This window comes from Thalassophryne amazonica, chromosome 13, assembly GCF_902500255.1.
Source record: "Thalassophryne amazonica chromosome 13, fThaAma1.1, whole genome shotgun sequence".
Lineage (NCBI taxonomy): Eukaryota > Metazoa > Chordata > Actinopteri > Batrachoidiformes > Batrachoididae > Thalassophryne > Thalassophryne amazonica.
The window spans coordinates 60,206,853-60,230,767 of NC_047115.1; the positions used below are offsets into that span (position 1 = coordinate 60,206,853).

A 23,915-nucleotide genomic window follows, 5' to 3' on the forward strand; every position below is an offset into this window, starting at 1 on the left:
CAAAGGAGATGTGCTGCACTGCGTGAGGCAAATGGTCACACTAGATACTGACTGGTTTTCTCTGGTGTTCATTTCTAATTTCACCTCAGTTTGTAAGAGTTTTGGCATTCACAAGATGTGCTCAATATGTGCAACGCTCCTCTGGTTCGGTTAGATCTTTCTTTGTTAACATTGTGAACAGTTTTATCAGTTTGAAACTTCTTTACTTCTGTCTGGAGCTTTTCTAACGGCAAAATGACACTGATGTTGTTGGGTTTGCACAATTGATTTGGTCTCAAATTAGAATTCCAGCAGTTTCCATTTTTGCTGGATTGTAAGCAGCATCCTCACTGGGTCAGTTTCAAACAACATCAGAAGAAATTTCTCACATTTATCTTGATGTCTGAAAAAAATCTCAGAATTCAGATTAGCCGCTGCAGACTTAGAGTCAAATTATTTTGTGATACTTTTTTGGGGCCCCCTGTAGGTCTTTTGTGTATATGAGGTCTGTCCATAAAGTATCGTACCTTTTTATTTTATTTTTTAAACTATATGGATTTGATTCATATGTTTTCACGTCAGGAACTTGAACCCTTGTGTGCATGCGTGAGTTTTTCCACGCCTGTCGGTGACGTCATTCGCCTGTGAGCATGCCTTGTGGAAGGAGTGGTCCCACCCCGTCGTCGGATTTTCATTATCTGGAAATGGCGGAATGATTTGGGGTTTTTTGGCACCTGGAAACTATTCGAAAAAATTATCTGGCTTTCCGTGAAAATTTTACGGGCTTCACAGAGAATAATGTCTGTTAGTACAGCTTTAAGGACCCCTTTAAGGACGCTCAGCACGCCGCGCTCCGAGCTGCGACGACACGGCACAAGCCACCGGACCATTTCTGAGCTGATGGCTCTGTGGATACGAGACCGTCGTGTCACGACCGATTCGCTTTGGAAGCGAGACAAAGGAACACCTCCGTTTCGACGTGTCAGAGGACAAGTTTGGACATGTCTATCTCGGCTTTCAATGCTTACCAGTCCAGTAAGTATCAGTGAAAGTGCGGCGAGCTGGACATGTCCAAACTTGTCCTCTGACACGCCGAAACGGAGGTGTTCCTTTGTCTCGCTTCCAAAGTGAATCGTCGTGATGCGCGAAGCCTCCGTGCGGCTTTCCATGACAAAATCTCTTGTTAAAAGTGAAATCTGCCGGAAAATGGCTGATGTCCAGCGCACACGACGGTCTCGTATCCACAGAGCCATCAGCTCAGAAATGGTCCGGTGGCTTGTGCCGTGTCGTCGCAGCTCGGAGCGCGGCGCTGAGCGTCCTTAAAGGGGTCCTTAAAGCTGTACTAACAGACCTTATTCTCTGTGAAGCCCGTAAAATTTTCACCGAAAGCCAGATAAATTTTTTGAATAGTTTCCAGGTGCCAGTCTCTAACAGCTTCTGAAAAAATTCTGATGAAAAAAAAAAAACCCAAAATCATTCCGTCATTTCCAGACAATGAAAATCCGACGACGGGGCGGGACCACTCCTTCCACAAGGCATGCTCACAGGCGAATGACGTCACTGACAGGCGTGGAAAAACTCACGCATGTGCACAAGGGTTCAAGCTTGTCTGACGTGAAAACATATGAATCAAATCCATATAGTTTAAAAAAAAAATAAAAAGGTAGGATACTTTATGGACAGACCTCGTATAGAAAATGTTTGAAATCTCCGAGTTCAGCTCGTGAAAAATAGGTGAAAAAAACAAAAGTCTTCCGTTTATATTTTTGTTCATTGTAAATGGAAATTATTTTGCTGAGAGTGTATAGCACTGAGTGTCAAACGCATTTAATTCTCATTCTTTGACCAGCAATCTGGCAAACTGCAGTTGAAAACACACTTCTTTTTTATTCCTTCTCTGTGTAATTCCATAAAGGTGTGAAACTAGTGGTACAACAGACAATAGTTACACTATGCACTTCGGGTCTGTACCAGGTCACGGTATTATCGAAGCACCGGTATAAGACATTCCATATACGTACAGATTATCTCGTACTCATATTTTCAATATATCAGTGCTGGATGTGGCAAGACATGAGATCGGTGTTTTGTGCAGCAGTTCCAAGGTATTTAAAACAGTTTGTGCTGTCTCTGTATGTGTCACAGTGCAGTGGCAAGACAAGAGCAGCACACCCAGTGTGTTTTTTAGCAATATATTTTCATTTGCTTTTCTTCCAAAGTCTGTGCATGTCATCTCGCTGTGTTAGTGCAGATCTGACAGAAGCTAAAAACAGAACTGCAGCACACCTGAGGAGAGTTACAATAACAATAACAATAATAATAAAATACTAACACTGCGGCTCTTTGAGGATGGCATGAAATAAAAGCACAGATAAAACCTTCTTACCTATTAATTAGGTAGTGCTTTCCATGTAAATCATCTATTATTCCTGTTCACTGTGCAGACCAGGGGATTAGCCAGAACAAAAAAGGATGGAACAGCCTCCATAACAATCTGAATAAAGGTCCACTTTTGAAGACATTTTTGCACATAATATTACTACTACTACAACAACTAATAATAATAATAATAATAATAATAATATTTTGGTGGCATGGTGGATTGGTGGTTAGCACTGATGCCTCAAAGCTAATGGCCTGATCACACGGCATAGAACGATTCCTGAATGAAGAGAAGTAAAAAGCATCATAAATCATTGAGAAAAGGTGGACAAATGAGCTTTTGACTTTTCCCATCACTAAATAGCCTGTGAATCAAGAGCGCAAAAGGAACAAAAGAGGAACAAAACGAAACCAAAGCTAATGTTGATCTCCACACTTTAAAGGAAACGTGCATGGAGCCACTGCTGGAGCAGTGTGTGGCTACATCCTGATTTGCGTTCCAGGACTCAGCACGCTCCGTCTTGCTCAAACTAAAAAAAAAAAAAAAAAAAAAAAAGCTTGCAGCTGCGTATGTTTGCTTTTAATGTATGCACTTTGTCATGTGTAGCCCTTGCTGCATTCCTGCCTTCGTTTTGGTGTGTGTGTGTGTGTGTTGTAGAAATGTGCTCCATTCTCAAAACAGTAAAGCAAACGGCACTCAGGTTTGAAGATGTACAGCGGGACATACTGCTTCCTTGTCAGGGCTGAGAATATCAGATAGTTCAGAGTGTGTGCTGCACCCCCCCCCCCCCCCAAAAAAAAAGTAGAAAACATTGCCATTTAAAGTCACAAGCAAATTTAAAACTTCCCGTGTTGTAGCGAGACAGAGAGAGAAAGAGAGAGAGATGGTGCTGTTTCTGATCACTGATCAAAGCTGTTCACACGCGAATGTCCGCTGCTGTTTCACACTGATGCTCAAAGTCACGTGTCTGTAAACTGCCACCTGGTTTGCACAAACCAAGGCGCAGTTTGCACTGAGAGATCACCACAGATATTATTACGTGAGGAGGTGACCCTTGAACAGTGCATATTTGTTCGCAGCAGGGGGCTTTGTAAATACGCTCCAAATACGCAGCGATCAAGGATCACTTCCTCAAAACTTTTGAACTGTCAGACTAAAAGGGCCAGCAGGCTCTTCTCTCTGCACAGGCTGGAGGACAGCAAGCACTTCAGAGTTCATGGACAGAATGCTGCCCACTGGCCGGACTTTTTGTGAAGGAACTCTCTCCTCAGGTGCGCGCAGCACAGCACCACAGTCACAGACTGCCGTGCGCTGGCGGAGGACGCCGACAAATTCTTCCTGACAGACCAGCTGTTTTAATCCCATAATAACTGCCGTATTGAACATGCATGTGAAACTCTCCACAACAGTCTTTAAACAGGCTGTTTGGATGTGAAGCTGAAACTCCACTATGAGGCTATTTTTATTTTACAGACTGTCTGAAAATGCAGCTGTATTTCTTACATTGGCAAAAGTCAGGAATATGATATTTTCAGGAGATATGGACTTTCTACCAGCTCGTGGATGTGCACAAGCACTGCGCACTCTGCCCAATTCAGTGTTCCGTACACACTTCGCCCCAATTCTTAATTTTTTTGTACCGCAACTGCATTGAAATGATCAATGATCACTTTAAAAATGAGTCATCATGACACAACATCACACTTATGTAAACTTTGCATTTAAGCCGCGGCTCCATTCTTGACGTTAGCAGCACTTCATCTACAATCCATTCAACGATGCACTGGGACGTTTGCTCAGAGTGATGTAAACACTGTTGGAAACACTCAAATGAGTACTTTGTTTTTGGCCATAGTTGTTTTCTTTAATTAACATATGCTTACACACTGTTCACAGAAGTGAACATATAAAACAGGTACGCCATCACATGACCTCGAATAGCCAAAATCTGATTTGTTATGAATTCTGTGCAGTGTTCTTTAAGAGAAGCCAAAAAGCATTCAGTGTAATGACTACGCAAAAGTAGAGGTGGAATGATACACCAGCTCCACAACATGATACATATCACAATTACATAAATACACCTATCACGATTCAGTACGTAATTACATCACTTTTTGCACTAATTATGTAGAAAGTAATCTGTGATGAATGTTTTAACTTAGAAACAAATTCTGAAGTATAAATTGTAATCCTTAAAGGTATAATGCTACTGGGGTTTTTAAGATTTAACTCATAAAAAGAACTGTATTTGGCAACACTATAATTTTATTTCTTAGCATTTAGATAAGGGATTCATAATATGATATTGCCCGATTATTCTCCCTTGTTTTTCCACTTGGGGTTGCCACAGCACATCCAAGGTGGATCTACATGTTGATTTGGCACAGGTTTTATGCCAGATGCCCTTCCTGACGCAATTCCACATAGAAATGGGGCAGGGGTGGGCTTTGAACCGGGAACCTTCCACACTGAAACCAACCACATTAACTACTTGGTCACCACCCCTATAATATGATATTGCCACTATTATAAAAATTCATGCTGTCTGGAAACAATTTAGAATTCAAGGGTTCAGACGGCAATGAAGGAAAAGACAATGGATTAACCCCCAGATAAATGTCCTCTTCATTACAATGAGCCGTGATTTTGCAACATGTTACAAAAATAAACCTACATTATAATGCTTGGGTTTCAGTACAAACTAAATTTTCTCAGTTTTGTGAAATTTGAAAGGCACTTTAACTTTAATGTTACCTGTTTCTCATTTGTACATATTATAAATTATTTCTCATTCTTTTTCAAGAGGTCACTGTTTTTTCTGTGCAGCAGCTGACTTTTCAAGGAATCATACTTAAGTACGATTAGATTAAGTCATTGCAACATGATTATCAAAATTCACAATGCATCATTACACCACAAACAATGAAAATTTATGAAGATTTGAGAGAGAAGAAGCATTTTTTATCCAATGTGGATGACAGACAGATGACGGATGCCTCATAATGACATTAGGTCATGCTGGCTTTTTGGCCAGATGATATAATAATACAGTTAATTACAAAAAGATAGAGTCCGCTAGATAGATGGTGAGTGACATCTGACCTCTGGTGTTTGTGCGTTCATCCTAAATACACATTATCTTGACATGGAGGATAGTAGTTACACAGCTGCTCCTGTGGTCACAAACAAAGCACCTGGCTGTATGTGCAGCAGTTGTGTTCATTGTGTTGTTGGCTTAGAAACTTACAGCTCACGGCTAAACTGTATGGCCTGCGTTCCTGTTTATGTTTGACTAAGGTTCCACAGCCATGCAGTCAACACAGCCTCGGGATGGTAAGTGCACCACGAGTTGCTGTTAGGAATTGAAAGAATGTGGTGTGCAGAGATTTTGGGTAAGCAGTGTTCCCCTTAAATTTGTTTCAGGCCCAATCCTGATTCCCTCCCTACCACAAAAAACTCAGGACATCTGTTGGGTCGAAAAATGCCCAGTACTCAGAAATACAAAAGGTAAAGTCAAGTGTTTCTGTGAAGTCTCTCAGTTGTCCAGGTGGTTTCCATAGTAGAGAAGCTTGAATCTTCGACTGGACTATAAAGTCAAGTAATATATTCATTATTTATGTAATCCTACCAATGTCTTGCAAAGACTGATCATTGCTGGTCGTCAAAACCCTACTTTTCACAAAAAAGCATTACTATGTTTTGCATTGAAGAATACCCAAAGACTAGGATCACTCAGTCTCAGCTTCACTAACCTCCACATCACCAACAGCATGGGTGCTAACAATATATCTGAGTATAAGCAAAACTTGAGTATAATTATTGTCAGCATCCCATCATTGACAGATCTCAGAGTGCATGTGCACTCACTTTTTTCTCCAAAGTTTCAGTCGCACACCCTGGTAAAGCATATACACACACAAAAAAGGCTGGGGCACAGGACACCAATTAATAATCCTCATTCAGGTGTACAGCGGCTGACTTAAAAAGCTACAGTCCAACAAAAATCATGAGGCCCATATTAAGAATCACAAAGTTTCATGTTTAACATCACTTTGCCTTTAGCAATGCAGATGTCTGGTGTGAAACAGTTGTTATTGAAAACTCTAAGTGAGAACTTTAACCAATGTGGACAGCAGCATAAAGTATATAACATTGTGCTGTTGTCAACTGACAGCCAAAAAGAACTAATAATCAGCTGATTAGCACACTGTGAAATCACTATAAAAATAAGTTATTCCACAGAAGATTATGCAAGAAAATATTACTAAAAACTGGATGTTCTGAAATAAATACTGATGTCCAAATCAACAGATATTTGACAGTATTTCTGTCTGAATTATTAACAAAATATATTTGGCCTGGAGGGCTGCCAGGCCTATAAAACTGGCGGCAAAACACTAGTCGGATCTCATAAGAAGCAAATTCCGTCTCAATCTGTTCTAATCTTTTTCGTCATTGTGTCTTACTATTTTTTTAAGGCTGGAAGGCCGATAAACGCTAGCATTCACTGTCAAATGTGCTGACCTTTGACTTCTGGAAACCACAGTATCTCCTTTATATTGACAAGTAGTGTGGTCACAGTTTAGGAAGAAAAAAAAAGACCAGTATCACTGGAAGTTCATTGTCTACAGCAGCCTTTACAAATGGCATAAAACAAGAGCTAATTCAAAAAAGGATCATGTTACAAAAAAGTGAGATGAATATATTAGCTGTATTTAGCTGGACCAGTGCTCCTGTAATACTGTTGTTACAGCTCTGTGTAAAAGGCCAGGCAAAGTGCCAGCACTGCACAGTTCCACTTCAGTGTTTCCCACAGACACCAGAAAGTCCAGTATCTCAGGTTAGTCAAAAAAAGGCTCACAGATTACTTTGTCTATGATAACAAGAATAATCCACAGGCAACACTGACGTACAGGCATATTTGCACTTTGCCAACTACATGTACAGGAATATGTAGCTTTACTGTGTCCATAAATAAAAAATTCAAACTGAATAAATATACGAGAAACCCTATTTACACTTCGAACCTGACACTGGTTTACCAGTGCTGCTAGAACTACTACAGCAATACAGTTCATATTCTGGATACGTTTTAAATATACATAAAACTCAAATCATGATATTTAATTTCCAACCTGGACACGAGCTTAAATCCAAATTTAATGTGAATTGCGATGCAGATCATATTAAATACTTAGGAGTTTACTTACCTAAAGACCAATCACAATTGTTTGTCAGAAATTACAACCGCATAAACCGAGACATCTATGGTGATCTTGATCGCTGGAGCCTGCTACCCCTGGATTTCGGAGGCAGAATACACGCAATTAAGATGAACGTTCTCCCAAAATTGCTATATCTTTTTTTTTTTATCTTTGCCAGTTCATGTACCCGATAAACAGTTCAGAGAGTGGAATAAACAAATCTCAAGGTTTATCTGGCTTAAAAAAAGGCCAAGGGTTAGACTGTCAACTCTACAATTGCCAAAGGACAAGGGGGGGAAGGCTCTGCCTTTATTACGGGATTATTACATATCAGCCCAGTTGCGACCTCTGGTCTACTGGTGTAATCCATCATATTAATCAAAATGGAAAACTATCGAGATGTCGCTATCCGAGGTCCCAATTCAATCAAGGCTCGGTCATATTACACTTGAGACTGATCAGTATTTGACAGTGGGTAAATTTATCACTTAAAATTTGGAAGTCAGTAGTGAGAAAAAAAAACAGCTAGAGAAAGAGGTTAAATTCCTCAGATGGCCAGCATATGATCCAGACTTTCTACCCGCTTCACAAGACTCTAGATTTAAACACATGACATCATCTGGTCTTACTGCTGTATGTACCACATATGAAAGGTCCAACCTTATGTCATTTGATGCTTTATGTAAGAGATTTGATTTGGAGAAACAAGATTTTTTCAGATATTTACAGCTCCGTAATTATATAAATACAGAGCTACAGATTTGTAAAATTAACGCCTTCTCAACACTCATCAGTATTTTTACTAATGCCTATAATTCGATAAGTCTAAAAGGTTTAATTTGCAAATTATACCATAGTTTGGCTGCATTAAAAATAGACTCAACAACTTACATAAAGCAAAAATGGGAAAGGGAAATGAATGTTAGTATTTCAGAAGACATGTGGACAAGGATATGGGAAACACAATCCTCAACTACAAACTCTAATGCCTGGAGAGATTTCTGTTGGAAAAATTTGATCCGTTTTTTTTTCATAACACCAAAACAAAAATCGAAATACAGCATGGCTCCTGCCAACTGTTGGAGAGACTGTGGAGAGATCTCAGCAGACCATGGCCACATCTTCTGGTCCTGCCCACTCATTCAGCCTTTCTGGACAGAGGTGGCAGAAATAATCTCAAAGGTAATGGGTTTCGACCTTGATTATTCCCCCACAATGATGTACTTTGGTTACTCCTCTGAAAAGATATCCTCAGATGATACCTATCTCTTGAAGATACTACTGGCTTCAGCCAAAAAGTCAATTAAAAAATGTTGGCTACAGAAGCAGCCACCCAACAGGAATCTATTTTTTTCCATGGTTGAAAATATCAAACTCATGGAACGCATGAAAAACAATCAATGCTTATTATTTTCCTTTTACTATCCCTTGACCTCAAATGTTGTTCTTTTTTCTAATGTTATAAAATGTTAAAATGTTCTAAATAAAAAGTTTCAAAAAAAAAAGAAGATATTCTTATCATATAATTTATGAATGAGCAAAAGGGATGACAAAGATAACATCTTCCTTATGCTTCGTCAACAATTCTCAAAACACAATGAAAAACACCAGACAATGAGTACAGTTTGTAATTTGCTCCACAGTGGTATGACATGAAAAGCACAACCAAAAACATACACTTCATCACAACTGATAAAGAGTCATTTAACAGAGTATCACCCTGAAAAAAAGCGGATGTACAAGATGGACACTGTCTAACCATCCACAAAGTACTCTGGGATAATTTGCAACAACACAACTTAATATTTGCAAATTCAAACAGCAATAATCCCTTCGGCTATTTAGAGAAGCTCTTTAGTTTACATCCAGTCTACTTCCTATTTAGGTCAGGTTATAGGTCTGGGAGCTTGCCCAGGTGCCAAAATGCTACAGAACCACCCTGGATCCTGAGTGGCAACCACCCAGTCAGACAATAGGTACAACTGTCTGTCAGGCTGGGTAATACAGTAAGGTAAATAACTATTTCCATAGGTGTCAAACTGATTCCAGAAAGGGCCAAGAGGGTGCAGGTTTTCTTTGTAACCACCAACTCCACCAGGTGATTTCACTGATGAACTCTTCCCATCTGCTCAAAGTGATGTTCATCAGTGAAATCACCCTCTTGGCCCTCACTGGAATCAGTTTGACACCTATGATTTAGACAGTGACAATTTTAGAATTTACAGCTGTACACCGCAACAATGTAGTTGAAATAACACAATCAAGATGTAACTGAAGTATAGACTTTAAGTTTTAATATAAAGGATTCAAGAAAAATATTGCATTAACTATTTCAAAATTAGTCATTTTATGCACAGTTCCTCTATTTTCAAAAGCCACAAGTAATTCAAGAAACTAAACACTAACATCAGTGCAGCACTGGAAGAAAGATACAAGGTCTGTCAGGAGACCAGAAACTCACTGACCTTTTATATACACACACACTGATTACAAGAAAAGAGATCACAGGTGATGGTGGTTACCTTTTGTAGACATTCAAACCTGTTTGTGTCAACTTGTGTGCATGTTATCAGGACAAAATAGCCAGGGTATGTAAAATTTTGATCAGGGTCAATTGGTTAGTTTCTGTTGTCATTATGACTTAAAAGGTTTCTCATATATCTGTTCAGTTTGAACTTTTTTGAACAGTTGTTTGGCCATAAATGGCTTCACACAACCACTAATCATGAGTGAAAAAAGTTTTTGTGTTATTCATATTCTTTGAAAAATGCTACCCCCCACCAAAAAAAAAAAAAATTCTGCCAGACACACCTCGATTCTAGTGTGCCTTAATTGAGAGAGTGGTGACATGGTGAGTTGAAAAAAAAAATGGTTACGTACTCATGGAGCCATCTTGGTTCCAAAATAGCATTTTTTGTTAATCTGTCTGCATGTAAATCCAGCCATTTTATTTATTCACCGAAAATGCCGGGCTGCTGTGCATTTGGAGGCTCAAATAGACACAACAAAGGCTTCAAGATGTACAGATTCCCTTCAGATCCCAACAGAAGAAAAATTTTGAAAAATAAGGTCAGCTGTGTGGGATGGAATGGCTCTCCCTGTTGGGAAAGTGTAGGAACACGGACCCACAACAGGGGGCGCAAATGAACGGACAATGGAGAAAGTCAAATCACAAAGTTTTACTGTTGTGAATCCACACAACAAACACAACAGATTACAAATACAGCAGTAACCGAATTCCAAAGGTGTCGTGTGGGCAGGCTCGACGATAGGAGACGTCTGTCCGAGTCGAACCGGAACCACCCGATTTCCTCTGCCACCGAACCCCGGGGATACTGGAGCCGCCAAGTCCCGAACCCCAGGTGGCCACTGCCTCCGCTCGTCGGATCCGGTACTGCTGGCAAGGAACAGAAACAGTCAGGTGTGGGTGCGGTTGCACCCAGCAACACACAGGGTGGAAACACCACCTCCACCTCTTGTCAGGAAAATACAGGTGAGTGCAGGAATGTGAGTACTTATCCAAAATACAGTCTCCTGCTGTCTTTTCTCTTTCTGTGTAAAGGCAAAAAGTATTTAATGGTCAAAAGATGATTTGTTTGGCTGGATACGTTACCTCCTTGGTAGAGCGATATCTCGGCAATGAGGTGGAGATGCCGTCCTGCTGATATACCTCCCTGTTGATTGATATCAGCTGTCTCGTCTCAGGTGATGGGTGACAGCTGTCACCCTGGCTGCTCCTGTGAGGCGGCAGCGCCCTCTGGTGCCTGGAGCCCGCACTCCAGACAGGGCGCCCTCTGGTGGTGGTGGGCCAGCAGTACCTCCTCTTCAGCGGCCCACACAACACTCCCTGAGCAACGGCACAATGTCGCTGTGCCATCATGCAGATTTTTAAGTTTAGGATGTTCCCTCTCTCTGCTTTCCCAGGTAATTATTTCTTTTTTCACATTATTAAGAGTTTTGGAGCTTTGCCAAACCATAAGCCCAGGCGCTCTGTGAAATCTTCAGTCTGCGGACAGGACATTCTTTTTTTTTTTTTTAATTATTGCACATTTCATTTGCACTTTTTATTGCTGTGATTTATTCAGTGTTTAGTGTATATTTCTACATGCCATACAGAGCAGCTCAAACCGAAGTCAAATTCCTTGTTTTCTGTGGATACTTGGCGAATAACAAAGCCTTGGCTGTAGAGTGCAACATTTCCACAACAGCTGCACTGATAAATTTACTCTAGACCCTGTTGATTAAAACTCTTATCAAATCTGAATATAAGCTTTTTTTAATAGTTAAACATGATTAATTTAAAGTGCACTTCCTTTCGCTTCATCTGCGGAGGTGGAGAGCAGCCAGTGGAGCAAACGTTTATATATAAACACACTGCTTCACTTTAAATGCGTAATAAGTCAGTTTCAGATGATCAGCACAGACCTTTTCTCTTAAAAGGCTTTATTTTACTCAGCATGTTGCTTTGTAAACTTGTAGCATCGCCTGCTACATTGATTAGGGCTTACATTAGTTATGGGCATGCTCTACGGTCTTCTTCTCGGTTTTTTGTGGGAGCGTTACAGCGCCACCTACAGGCCTGGTATATGTACTACAGCTTTAAATGAAGCTTCAAGGCAAAGAATTTGCCTCGAACATTTTTTGTAATGGAATTATTCGAATTACTCAATTAATCGTTTCAGCCCTAGTTTCAGCACACACACAGATGGCTCCTAGATCGGACAACTCCGCAGGAGGTATCGGAAATTTCCAATCTGTTTATTGCATTGGTATCAGAACCCCATACCGATATTGGATTAGATCTGCCCCATAGGAGCTAGAACACACTCCTGACGAATGCCAGTTTTCAATTTAAAAACTCAGTCTGTGCCTCTACTCTGTACAGCACTCAAATTATCTCTGTATAAGCTGGTAATGATGTCCAGTAGCTTACTGGAGATCCATCTCCCAGAGACCAACCCAATCAACTGACTCAAATGCTCTGCAAAAATCAGTATAGGCTGCAATGAAGCACTGCAGATATTCAAGCTTGCATTCTATGATTACTCTCATTCCAGATAATAATGACAACAATGAAAGAGGATCATCCTTGCTAAAAGAAAGCATGTTCCGAGAGCCAAGCTACATGAGCCATCCCAGGTTTAGACCTGGACATGGCCATGCAGTTGACAACTGATCAGCACACCAGTCACCATTCTCCAGAGACAAGACCCTTAGTACTGTCTGCTGGGTACTATTTTTCCAGAACTCCAAGTATCCTTTCATAACAGTGGAAAGCATAATGAAGGGGACTGGATAAGCCTTATCTTAAAGACTGGACAGTGGAATACATAGTGAAGTTCCTGATGTAGGGTAAACTTGTGCCACATAACATTGTGGAATGACTGCAGTGGCCTGGTGAGGTTAAGTGAAGGACTCCAGCAGCAATACCTCAGTGGCTTACCCACACATGCCCTTGCAACCACACTGGTACACAAATGCAGCAAATCTGAGCACATCTGTCACGGCTCTGCTCCATTTGACTTGTTAATTACAACCAGCCTCATCAGAAACAACTCAGCACGCCTTTATACTTTAAAACAACACATCCAATGCTTTTTTTTTTGCTTATTGGCTTGCCTTCAGTCAATCTGACATTCAAAACTGCAGATGTTTGGCTGGGATTCATGCAACATTAGCCTTTAGTTTAGTACTGAAGATAATTTTTTACAGGGATAGTATTCAGTCCCCAAGACAAACGTTTTAACATAGAGTATGTTGTAAAATGCAGATTCTTACCATGTTTATGAAGCTCTAAAATATAAACTAATAAACAAACATTAAAAGGAGCAATAAATTGAGAACTAAAGCAATATCAGCATGTGACTGCCTGAACTGTGACAATTGTGATTTGGTACCATAACTACAAAACCTTGAGAAAAGGTTGTTTCCACCCCAGTTGAGAAAAAGCTAAGAGTATTGAAGCCTCCCAAACAAAGCAAAGGGCACATGTTAGCACACATACGCATCTCTATCTACTTACCCAATCTCAAATTGATTTTTTTCTTGCCTCTACAGGCTACAATGAACAGTTACTTTCATAGTTGAGAAATGGGGGGGGGGGGGAATCAACTGATTAAGATCCATAAAATGTTGATCAGCATTTTCCAAATCCCAAGATGATGGTTTCAAATGTCTTGTTTTGTCCACAGCCTAAAGATATTCAATTTACTGCCAGAGAAGACTACAGAAACTGCTAAAAATGAACCAGAAAATATTTACATTTAAGATGCTGGAATCATGGGGCAGGAGTGGTGGCCAACTGGTTAAGAGGAAATACATCCGGTGGACAACTTGTGCCAAATCAACATGCAGATTCACCCCAGATCTGCTCCTGCGAGCCTGAGTCATATGGAGCTAAACCAAGGCCAAACGTTTTGTAATCTGAAAATAAAAAAGATTGAAAAAATAAATTTTGAAACTGAAAATTAAAGTTTTGTAATCTGAAAATAAAAAAAGATTGAAAAAATAAATTTTGAAACTGAAAATTCAATGTTTGTTCTTGAATTTTATATTCATTTAAAAAGTATTATCAGAATAAAAATAAGTATAAGATATATATTTTTCAGTTTAAATAAATTTTTAATTCAGCTCTGTAATTTTTTTTGATCAAATAATTTATTTTCATTCAAATTTCTTTTTTCACCTTCAGATCTTTTTTCCACTTACAGATCTTATTTTTTCAGTTTCAAACTTCTGGTCCCGTTCTGGCGTGGGAGGGCGTGGTTTCGATTGAGAGGGGCGTGGAATTGTGAGTGACAGGAGAGCAATCAGTCCTCACATGATGTTGCATTCAGGAAACTGAAAAAAGAAAATATGAATGAAAATAAATTATTTGATCAAAATAATTACAGAGCTGAATCAAAAATTTATTTAAACTAAAAAATATATATCTTACACTTATTTTTATTTTGATAATACTTTTCAAATGATTATAAAATTCAAGAACAAACATTGAATTTTCAGTTTCAAAATGTATTTTTTTCAATCTTTTTTTTATTTTCAGATTACAAAACTTTAATTTTCAGTTTCAAAATTTATTTTTTCAATCTTTAATTATTTTCACATTACACTGATTTAGCTCCATAGAGTCACACCAGGGAGAAGCTGAAGGGACTTAATAAGCTGAAATCATGGAATTTGGATATTAAAAAAGATTTAAAATGATTAATCAATTTTTCAAAATAATTGTCAAGTAATTAATTTCTCAATTAATGATCAAATGATCAATTAATCATTGCCGCTCTGTTGCTAGGATACTGATACATTTCTAAATTAAATTCTTATACTCCATGGACAATATATACTCAAACAAGAGCGGCTGCTACTGCTACTACTACTAATGATAATAGTAATAATAAATAAATACATACATACATAAATGAATAAATCTGCAAATTACTAGGGTTGGGAAAACATTGATACGCCAGATATTACAGTATTTCATTTTGCAATATGAGGATGGATTTTTAAAGTCCAGAATCAATATAGTTCCATTTCAATTACCAGGGATGGAGGTCTTTTTTCGCCAGATATCACAGCATTTTATTTTAAAATATGAGAATAGATTATTTTTTAAAGTCCAGAATCAGTATAGTTTGATTTCAAGTACCAGGGATGGAAGTCTGAACAGAAATGTTGCAAGTCTTTTCCTTGCACTGAGAATTTTTGAAATTCTAGAGGCAAAATGGTGCAGTCCGGTGCTTTCCAACACAATAAAGGTGTCGGAAAACACCAGATTGCACCATTCTGCATCTAGGATTTTACAACTATTCTGAAATTTTCTAAAACTTCAAACAGAATGGAGAAAACACGTAACTACACATACATGCAGCTTTGGTGCATGTCTGATTTTCCACAAATTTTCCACAAATGAAATCATTTACTGAAAATTAAACTGACAAAGCAGAAAGGCTGAAAGACCAAGATGAGAGTTCAAGCAAGAAGTGATTTTCATTACATATTTTTCATCACATCTGCACATGTAAATTTATTGGAAAAATCAAACTGTCAAAGCTTTCATCCAAGATGTGGCTTCAAACAATAAGTGACTGATTTATCATTATGAATTTTTCGGCTCTATCAGAATACAAATTTATTATTTTCAATTCATTTGTATTCAAACAATTTACTTATGGCTCCTTCACACATAAGACAATGTTGGGCAAAAGAAGCAAAAACCAGAAGAAAATCAGCAAACAAAAAACGAAATGGGGAACCGCGAAACATTCCACCTGCTGTCAAGCTACATTTTCATGACAGTTTCGTGCACGCTTGTGTTCACGCACATGAACACAGTGTGAGCGAGTGGAAAGTTGCACACACAGCAGCGGAGCAGAAAATTTAAAAAACACCACAATTTATAATACTTAATTCTGTTATAAATAGCGGACTTAGCCTCCGCCTAGACGTACATCAGGAACAATGAAATGACATGGATTATTGTTCTCCCTTTTATGTTTTACATGAATTAACTGATGCGCTCATCTCATGAAGACATCAGGTGGACTCTTATTTCATGTAGAGCCAGCTCCTGTGCTATGAACACATCAGCCGGCATGGTGTGTCCAGTGCAACAGTGACCGCATTGCAAATGTGAAATGTTTTAATTATTACAACATGGGGAACTCCCGCAGTGACACGCACCTTGCAGTGATTTTCAGCATGGCACGATATTCACCAGCGTTGCAGTGCACTGACGGGTGGTCAGCTAAAGCGATATGTACTTTATTTCCATGTGAGGACAGCAAGCTGACGTCCGCGCCTCACGGTAAAGTTATGTGAGGTGATATTCTACAAGCCACTACAGGTGCGCTCCAGCTGTGACTTGCGAGCACAGATATCTGAACAGCTGCAGGTCGCAGAGACACGCCCACCTACGTCAGCGGATCTCGTCAGGTCAGAAGAAAAGGCTCACTCTGTTTCTTTGTTCTGTGACTTTAATTTAATGTACAGTAGTGTTCAGAATAATAGTAGTGCTATGTGACTAAAAAGATTAATCCAGGTTTTGAGTATATTTCTTATTGTTACATGGGAAACAAGGTACCAGTAGATTCAGTAGATTCTCACAAATCCAACAAGACCAAGCATTCATGATATGCACACTCTTAAGGCTATGAAATTGGGCTATTAGTAAAAAAAAAAGTAGAAAAGGGGTTGTTCACAATAATAGTAGCATCTGCTGTTGACGCTACAAACTCAAAACTATTATGTTCAAACTGCTTTTTTAGCAATCCTGTGAATCACTAAACTAGTATTTTTATAACCACAGTTTTTCCCGATTTCTTCATATCTGCAAGGCATTAATTTTGTTGGTTTGGAACCAAGATTTTGCTCGTTTACTGGTGTGCTTGGGGTCATTGTCTTGTTGAAACACCCATTTCAAGGGCATGTCCTCTTCAGCATAAGGCAACATGACCTCGTCAAGTATTTTGACATATCCAAACTGATCCATGATACCTGGTATGCGATATATAGGCCCAACACCATAGTAGGAGAAACATGCCCATATCATGATGCTTGCACCACCATGCTTCACTGTCTTCACTGGGAACTGTGGCTTGAATTCAGTGTTTGGGGGTCATCTCACAAACTGTCTGCGGCCCTTGGACCCAAAAAGAACAGTTTTACTCTCAACCGTCCACAAAATATTCCTCCATTTCTCCATGTCTTTTATTTAACAGAGGGACTTTGCGGGGGATTCTTGCAAATAAATCAGCTTCACACAGGCGACTTCTAACTGTCACAGCACTTACAGGTAACTCCAGACTGTCTTTGATCATCCTGGAGCTGATCAATGGGTGAGCCTTTGCCATTCTGGTTATTCTTCTATCCATTTTGATGGTTGTTTTCCGTTTTCTTCCACGCGTAAGTTTTCCCCTCTCCAATCAACTTTTTAATCAAACTACACTGTTCTTCTGAACAATGTCTTGAACGTCCCATTTTCCTCAGGCTTTCAAAGAGAAAAGCATGTTCAACAGGTGCTGGCTTCATCCTTACATAGGGGACACCTGATTCACACCTGTTTGTTCCACAAAATTGACGAACTCACTGAACGAATGCCACACTACTATTATTGTGAACACCCCCTTTTCTACTTTTTTTTACTAATAGCCCAATTTCATAGCCTTAAGAGTGTGCATATGATGAATGCTTGGTCTTGTTGGATTTGTGAGAATCTACTGAATCTACTGGTACCTTGTTTCCCATGTAACAATAAGAAATATACTCAAAACCTGGATTAATCTTTTTAGTCACATAGTACTACTATTATTCTGAACAATACTGTATGTATTATTAATTTTTTGTCCTGCATCTGTCTGATGTCTGTGTTTTTAATTTAACACCTTGCGTGCACGGTCAGGTCCAGCTGCAGTCAGTCAACGCACAGCTGACAGGTGCTGTATGTCCACAGCAAGGCGTATAAGCAAAGCAATCTCACATGAATGAGTTCACATCTTTACCCTTATTTGTTGTATTTAATTTCTACTCTCTCTCTCATGTAAACTACAATTTACATGGTGGAAGTAACATCAGCCTGCCCGGCCGGCTTCACACCGTGCCGCGTGCTCAGACGCTAGCCCAAGGGTGAGCAATCATGTGCCACGGAAGGCCGAGACACTGCAGGTTTTCCTTGCTGCCTATCACCTCAGCAGGTGATTTCATTAATGATCAGGTGTCTCAGCAGGTGATGTCATTGAGGATCAGGTGTTTATGTTCAGGGGAGAAGCTCATCAACAACCCACCTGCTGAGGTGATTACTTGCAAGGAAAACCTGCAGTGTCATAGCTGACAATGTTGGATTCATGGAGTGTGTGTATGTGTGTGTGTGGGGGGGGGGGGGGAGTTCAGCACAGTCATCCATGTGTGTTGCTTGTTACCACACACTCGTGTTGCACTTAGGCAAATTTCATAGACAGCTCTCTACTCTTGTGCTGTGAGCATGAATAGCCCCACCTTTTCTAAGTGTACAGCGAGTGGTGTAGGATGTTCATGTGTGGTACCTCGAATATGGCCAGCACCTGCAGAGAGAGGGGTCAAATGGGCACTCGCAGGGCACTCTCTATGTTTCGGCCGCTAGTGTGTGAGAATGGTTGCGGCGACAGCTGTATGAGGCATTTGAGGCGGCTCCAATTTTTCATGAGTGGCATGCAATTCCTCCAATCGGTTTCAATTGTGTTGTGTGAAGGGGTCTTTCGTTTTAATGTTTTTGTTTGGAAGCCTTTGTTGCCAGTCATTTGGCTTTTTTCAGTGTCTTACTATTATTGTGATGACCTGCTTGTAGAATAGAGCACAAAATATGAGAAATAATTTATTTTCCTACTTGTCCCAGACAACGGATAATATCACTGCGAGGCATTCCTGGTTAAGAAAGTTGTCTGCCTAACTGACACAGCTGGTGGGTAAAAGGACATCTGTGAATTGCTTGTGGAAACAAGGCAGAAATGCACAACACTTTCATTCAGCAGAAGACCCAGTGTAGTGTAGATTTAATCTCTCTATTAAGTAATGTCACCTCCATTTCAAACAAACAAACAAATAAATAAATAAAGGCAGACAATGAGAAATTTCCCCAGAGATCAAACTGAGCAACAATGAATGTTAAGGTCTGCAGTCAGAGAGCACAAAAATTAAGGATGGGAACAAGTCTTTATTTGTATATTTAATGGTTGAAATGCACTAACCATTTGTGAATCCCTTCAAATAATACATACTGTGAAACTTTTTTGTATTTCCATGTTTAAAGAAGAAAAATTACATTCATTCTGAAAAGCAATATGAAATAATAAACTGAAATAGTTTAATATATTACAATGTAGGCTTGTCAAGAAAATCGATGTTTGGATATTAAATCAATACTACTACTACCAGATACTACAACCCCTGGCAAAAATTATGGAATCACCGGCCTCGGAGGATGTTCATTCAGTTGTTTAATTTTGTCGAAAAAACAGATCACAGACATGACACAAAACTAAAGTCATTTCAAATGGCAACTTTCTGGCTTTAAGAAACACTATAAGAAATCAGGAAAAAAAATTGTGGCAGTCAGTAACGGTTACTTTTTTAGACCAAGCAGAGGGAAAAAAATATGGAATCACTCAATTCTGAGGAATAAATTATGGAATCACCCTGTAAATTTTCACCCCCAAAACTAACACCTGCATCAAATCAGATCTGCTCGTTAGTCTGCATCTAAAAAGGAGTGATCACACCTTGGAGAGCTGTTGCACCAAGTGGACTGACATGAATCATGGCTCCAACACGAGAGATGTCAATTGAAACAAAGGAGAGGATTATCAAACTCTTAAAAGAGGGTAAATCATCACGCAATGTTGCAAAAGATGTTGGTTGTTCACAGTCAGCTGTGTCTAAACTCTGAAACCAATTACAAACAACATGGGAAGGTTGTTAAAGGCAAACATACTGGTAGACCAAGGAAGACATCAAAGCGTCAAGACAGAAAACTTAAAGCAATATGTCTCAAAAATCAAAAATGAACAACAAAACAAATGAGGAACGAATGGGAGGAAACTGGAGTCAACGTCTGTGACTAAACTGTAAGAAACTGCCTAAAGGAAATGGGATTTACATACAGAAAAGCTAAACGAATGCCATCATTAACACCTAAACAGAAAAAAACAAGGTTACAATGGGCTAAGGAAAAGCAATCGTGGACTGTGGATGACTGGATGAAAGTCATATTCAGTGATGAATCTCGAATCTGCATTGGGCAAGGTGATGATGCTGGAACTTTTGTTTGGTGCTGTTCCAATGGGATTTATAAAGATGACTGCCTGAAGAGAACATGTAAATTTCCATAGTCATTGATGATATGGGGCTGCATGTCAGGTAAAGGCACTGGGGAGATGGCTGTCATTACATCATCAATAAATGCACAAGTTTACGTTGATAGTTTGGACACTTTTCTTATCCCATCAATTGAAAGGATGATTGGGGATGATGAAATCATTTTTTAAGATGATAATGCATCTTGCCATAGAGCAAAAACTAGTGTGGGGCGGTATGACCAAAAATGTATATCATGGTATTTTTCTAAATTATATCGGTTTCACTGTATTTGACAGTATTTTTTCTTTTCAAGCACAACTGGGTGTTTGCCTTATTTTCTAATGATTTAGAGAATAATTACTGCAATAAAATGGCTTGGAATGGCGTATTCTACTGTTATGAGGAGTGAATATTGTAGAAAAATGAATGTCCACACTAGTATTAATGAAGAGGAATCAGAATGCTTGATTGTTGTAGTGAAAATACAGACCTTTTTATTATGCAAGTTTTACAACAAACATCTTTTGAAAACAATGTAAACTATATGACTCATGTAACTCCAAAGTAACTGAAGTAAAACTTCTTTATTCCCTGAACATTCAGTAAGGAATCATCCATAAATAAATAAATAACAAACAGAAAAGGTGTGCAGCTTGCTTTAACTTTACCTGCAGACGAGGAAGACGAAGCTCGTAGTTTACATTCCTGATATTCCAGGACATGTTTGTGGCTGAGGTGGTGGAGTAAATTGCTCGTCTTTCCTCCTCCTGCTACAACTTTAGCGCAACAGCATTTGCATAGTATTGTAGTTTGGTCGACGTCGGACTTTTTAAACCCAAAGTAATTCCAAACAACGGACACAGCTCCTCGTTTCGGTACAAGTTCTTTCGTTTCAGTTTCTCGTTCTGGTTGTTCAGTTTCAGAACTTTCCCCCTGTTTTGCCATTATGCTCACCACTAAACATCCGTTCACTCTTGTGGGCTGTACTCATGCTGCTTGTTTGGTGCAACCGCTAAACTGTCCCCACTCAAACAATGCCCTGCTGGCACGGCGTTCCGCCGCGCTGCACAACGCACTCACCGGTATGGAGGTATTTCTAAAATTCATATAGAAAAAAAAACACCGGTATTCGTTATGAACCGGTATACCACCCAGCACTAGCAAAAACTGTGAAAACATTCCTTGCAAAAAGACACATAGGGTCAATGTCATGGCCTGCAAATAGTCCGGATCTTAATCCAATTGAAAATCTTTGGTGGAAGTTGAAGAAAATGGTCCATGACAAGGCTCCAACCTGCAAAGCTGATCTGGCAACAGCAATCAGAGAAAGTTGGAGCCAAATTGATGAAGAGTACTGTTTGTCACTCATTAAGTCCATGCCTCATTTCTTATAGTGTTTCTTAAAGCCAGAAAGTTGCCATTTGAAATGACTTTAGTTTTGTGTCATGTCTGTGATCTGCTTTTTTTCTACAAAATTAAACAACTGAATGAACATCCTCCGAGGCCGGTGATTCCATAATTTTTGCCAGGGGTTGTATTGCTATCGGATTAACTACTCATTTGCAACAGTACTGATACCAACAGGGACCTCTTCAACTCCTCAGACAGATAGGTAAGCATACAGCATCTCACCGCACTAGCAGGTCAACACATAAATGGGAGTTGACATTTACAACACTGAAGAGCCTTCGTGACGGGTTTTAGATGAAAATGACAAGCAACGCAAAGCGTTGCATGTGAAAGACTGATCCTTTAAAGATGGCATATGGTGTAACTGTGCCAGACTGGGGCCTCGGTGCACTAGGGATTTTAGGCCACACTCGCTCAAAATTGTGTCACTATTTATGCCTTAAATGTTAAAATATATGGTCAAATACAAGGGTGTCACAGATCACAAAACCCACAGTTCAGACTGTATATGGGATTTAAGCCATGGATCGAAACAAACAGCACAAAAAAAAGAAGATAAATATTACTTTGCTTTCCATTTTCAGGCATGAGAATTAGAAAACTTGAAAGTTAGCAGGGGGTCTGGGGGCTTATTTTGTTATGTTTTGGTCTCAACTTAAAAACAAACAAACAAACACTTTTTACATACATGGAATCTGTATACTGCCAGCAAGAAGGAAATCATCTGAAAATGCAGATACTGATTTCCAAGAGTTATTTATTACCATGAGAACAAGTGGTTGCACTTGTTCTCATTGTCTTCTAGCCATAGAGTGGGGGAAATAAGTATTTGATCCACTGTAATTTTGCAGGTTTTTCCACCTACAAAGAATGGAGAGGTCTGTATTTTTATCGTAGGTACACTTCAACTGTGAGAGACAGAATCTAAAAAAAAAAAATCCAGAAAATCACATTGTATGATTTTTAAATAATTAATTTGCATTTTATTGCATGAAACAAGTATTTGATCCCCTAGAAAAACAGACCTTAACAATTGGTACAGAAACATTTGCCATTACAGAGGTCAGATGTTTCCTGTAGTTCTTGACCAAGTTTTCACACACCACAGCAGGGATTTTGGTCCACTCCTCCATACAGATCTTCTCCAAATCTTTCAGGTTTGGAGTTTCAGCTCCCTCCAAAGATTTTCTATTGGGTTCAGGTCTGGAGACTGGCCAGTCCACTCCAGGGCCTTGAAATGCTTCTTACGGAGCCCCTCCTTAGTTGCCCTGGGTGTGTGTTTGGGGTCACTGTCATGCTGGAAGACCCAACCATGACCCATCTTCAATGCTCTTACTGAGGGAAGGAGGTTGTTTGCCAAAATCTCGCAATACATGACCCCATCCATCCTCCCTTCAATACGGTGTAGTCGTCCTGTCCCCTTTGCAGAAGAGCACCCCCAGAGTATGATGTTTCCACCCCCATACTTCACGGTTGGGATGGTGTTCTTGGGGGGGTTGTTATCCTCTAAACACGGCAAGTGGAGTGGATTCCAAAAAACTCTATTTTGGTCTCATCTGACCACATGACCTTCTCCCATGCCTACTCTGGATCATCCAGATGGTCACTGGTGAACTTCAAATGGGCCTGGACATGTGCTGGCTTGAGCAGGGGGACCTTGCTGCCCTGCAGGATTTTAAACCATGACAGCATCATGTGCTACTAATGTCATTTTTGTGACTGTGGTCCCGGCTCTCTTCAGGTCATTGACCAGGTCCTCCTGTGTAGTTCTGAGCTTTCTCAGAATCATCCTTACCCCACAAAGTGAGATCTTGCATGGAATCCCAGACCAAGGGAGACTGACAGTCATCTTGTGTTTCTTCCACTTTCTAATAAATAATCATAACAGTAGTTGTCTTCTCACCAAGCTGCTTGCTTGTTGTCCTGTAGTCCATCCCAGTCTTGTGCAGGTCTACAGTTTTGTCCCTGATGTCCTTGGTCGTGGCCATGGCGGTGTGTGTCTTTGGTATCAAACACACAGACACACACTATTGATGACCTAAAATAGACTTATTCCATATTCAAAGCAAAGCTGTGTGTTTGTGTATTTTTTTTAACCACACAGC

At 39.7% G+C, this 23,915-nt stretch overlaps 1 protein-coding gene across 3 annotated transcripts in view; it reads right to left on the reverse strand.

Annotated features, from left to right (window-relative positions):
* Positions 1 to 23,915, reverse strand: part of LOC117523091 (signal-induced proliferation-associated 1-like protein 2) — a 258,904-nt gene that overhangs the window by 216,117 nt on the left and 18,872 nt on the right. The window lies entirely within an intron of this gene.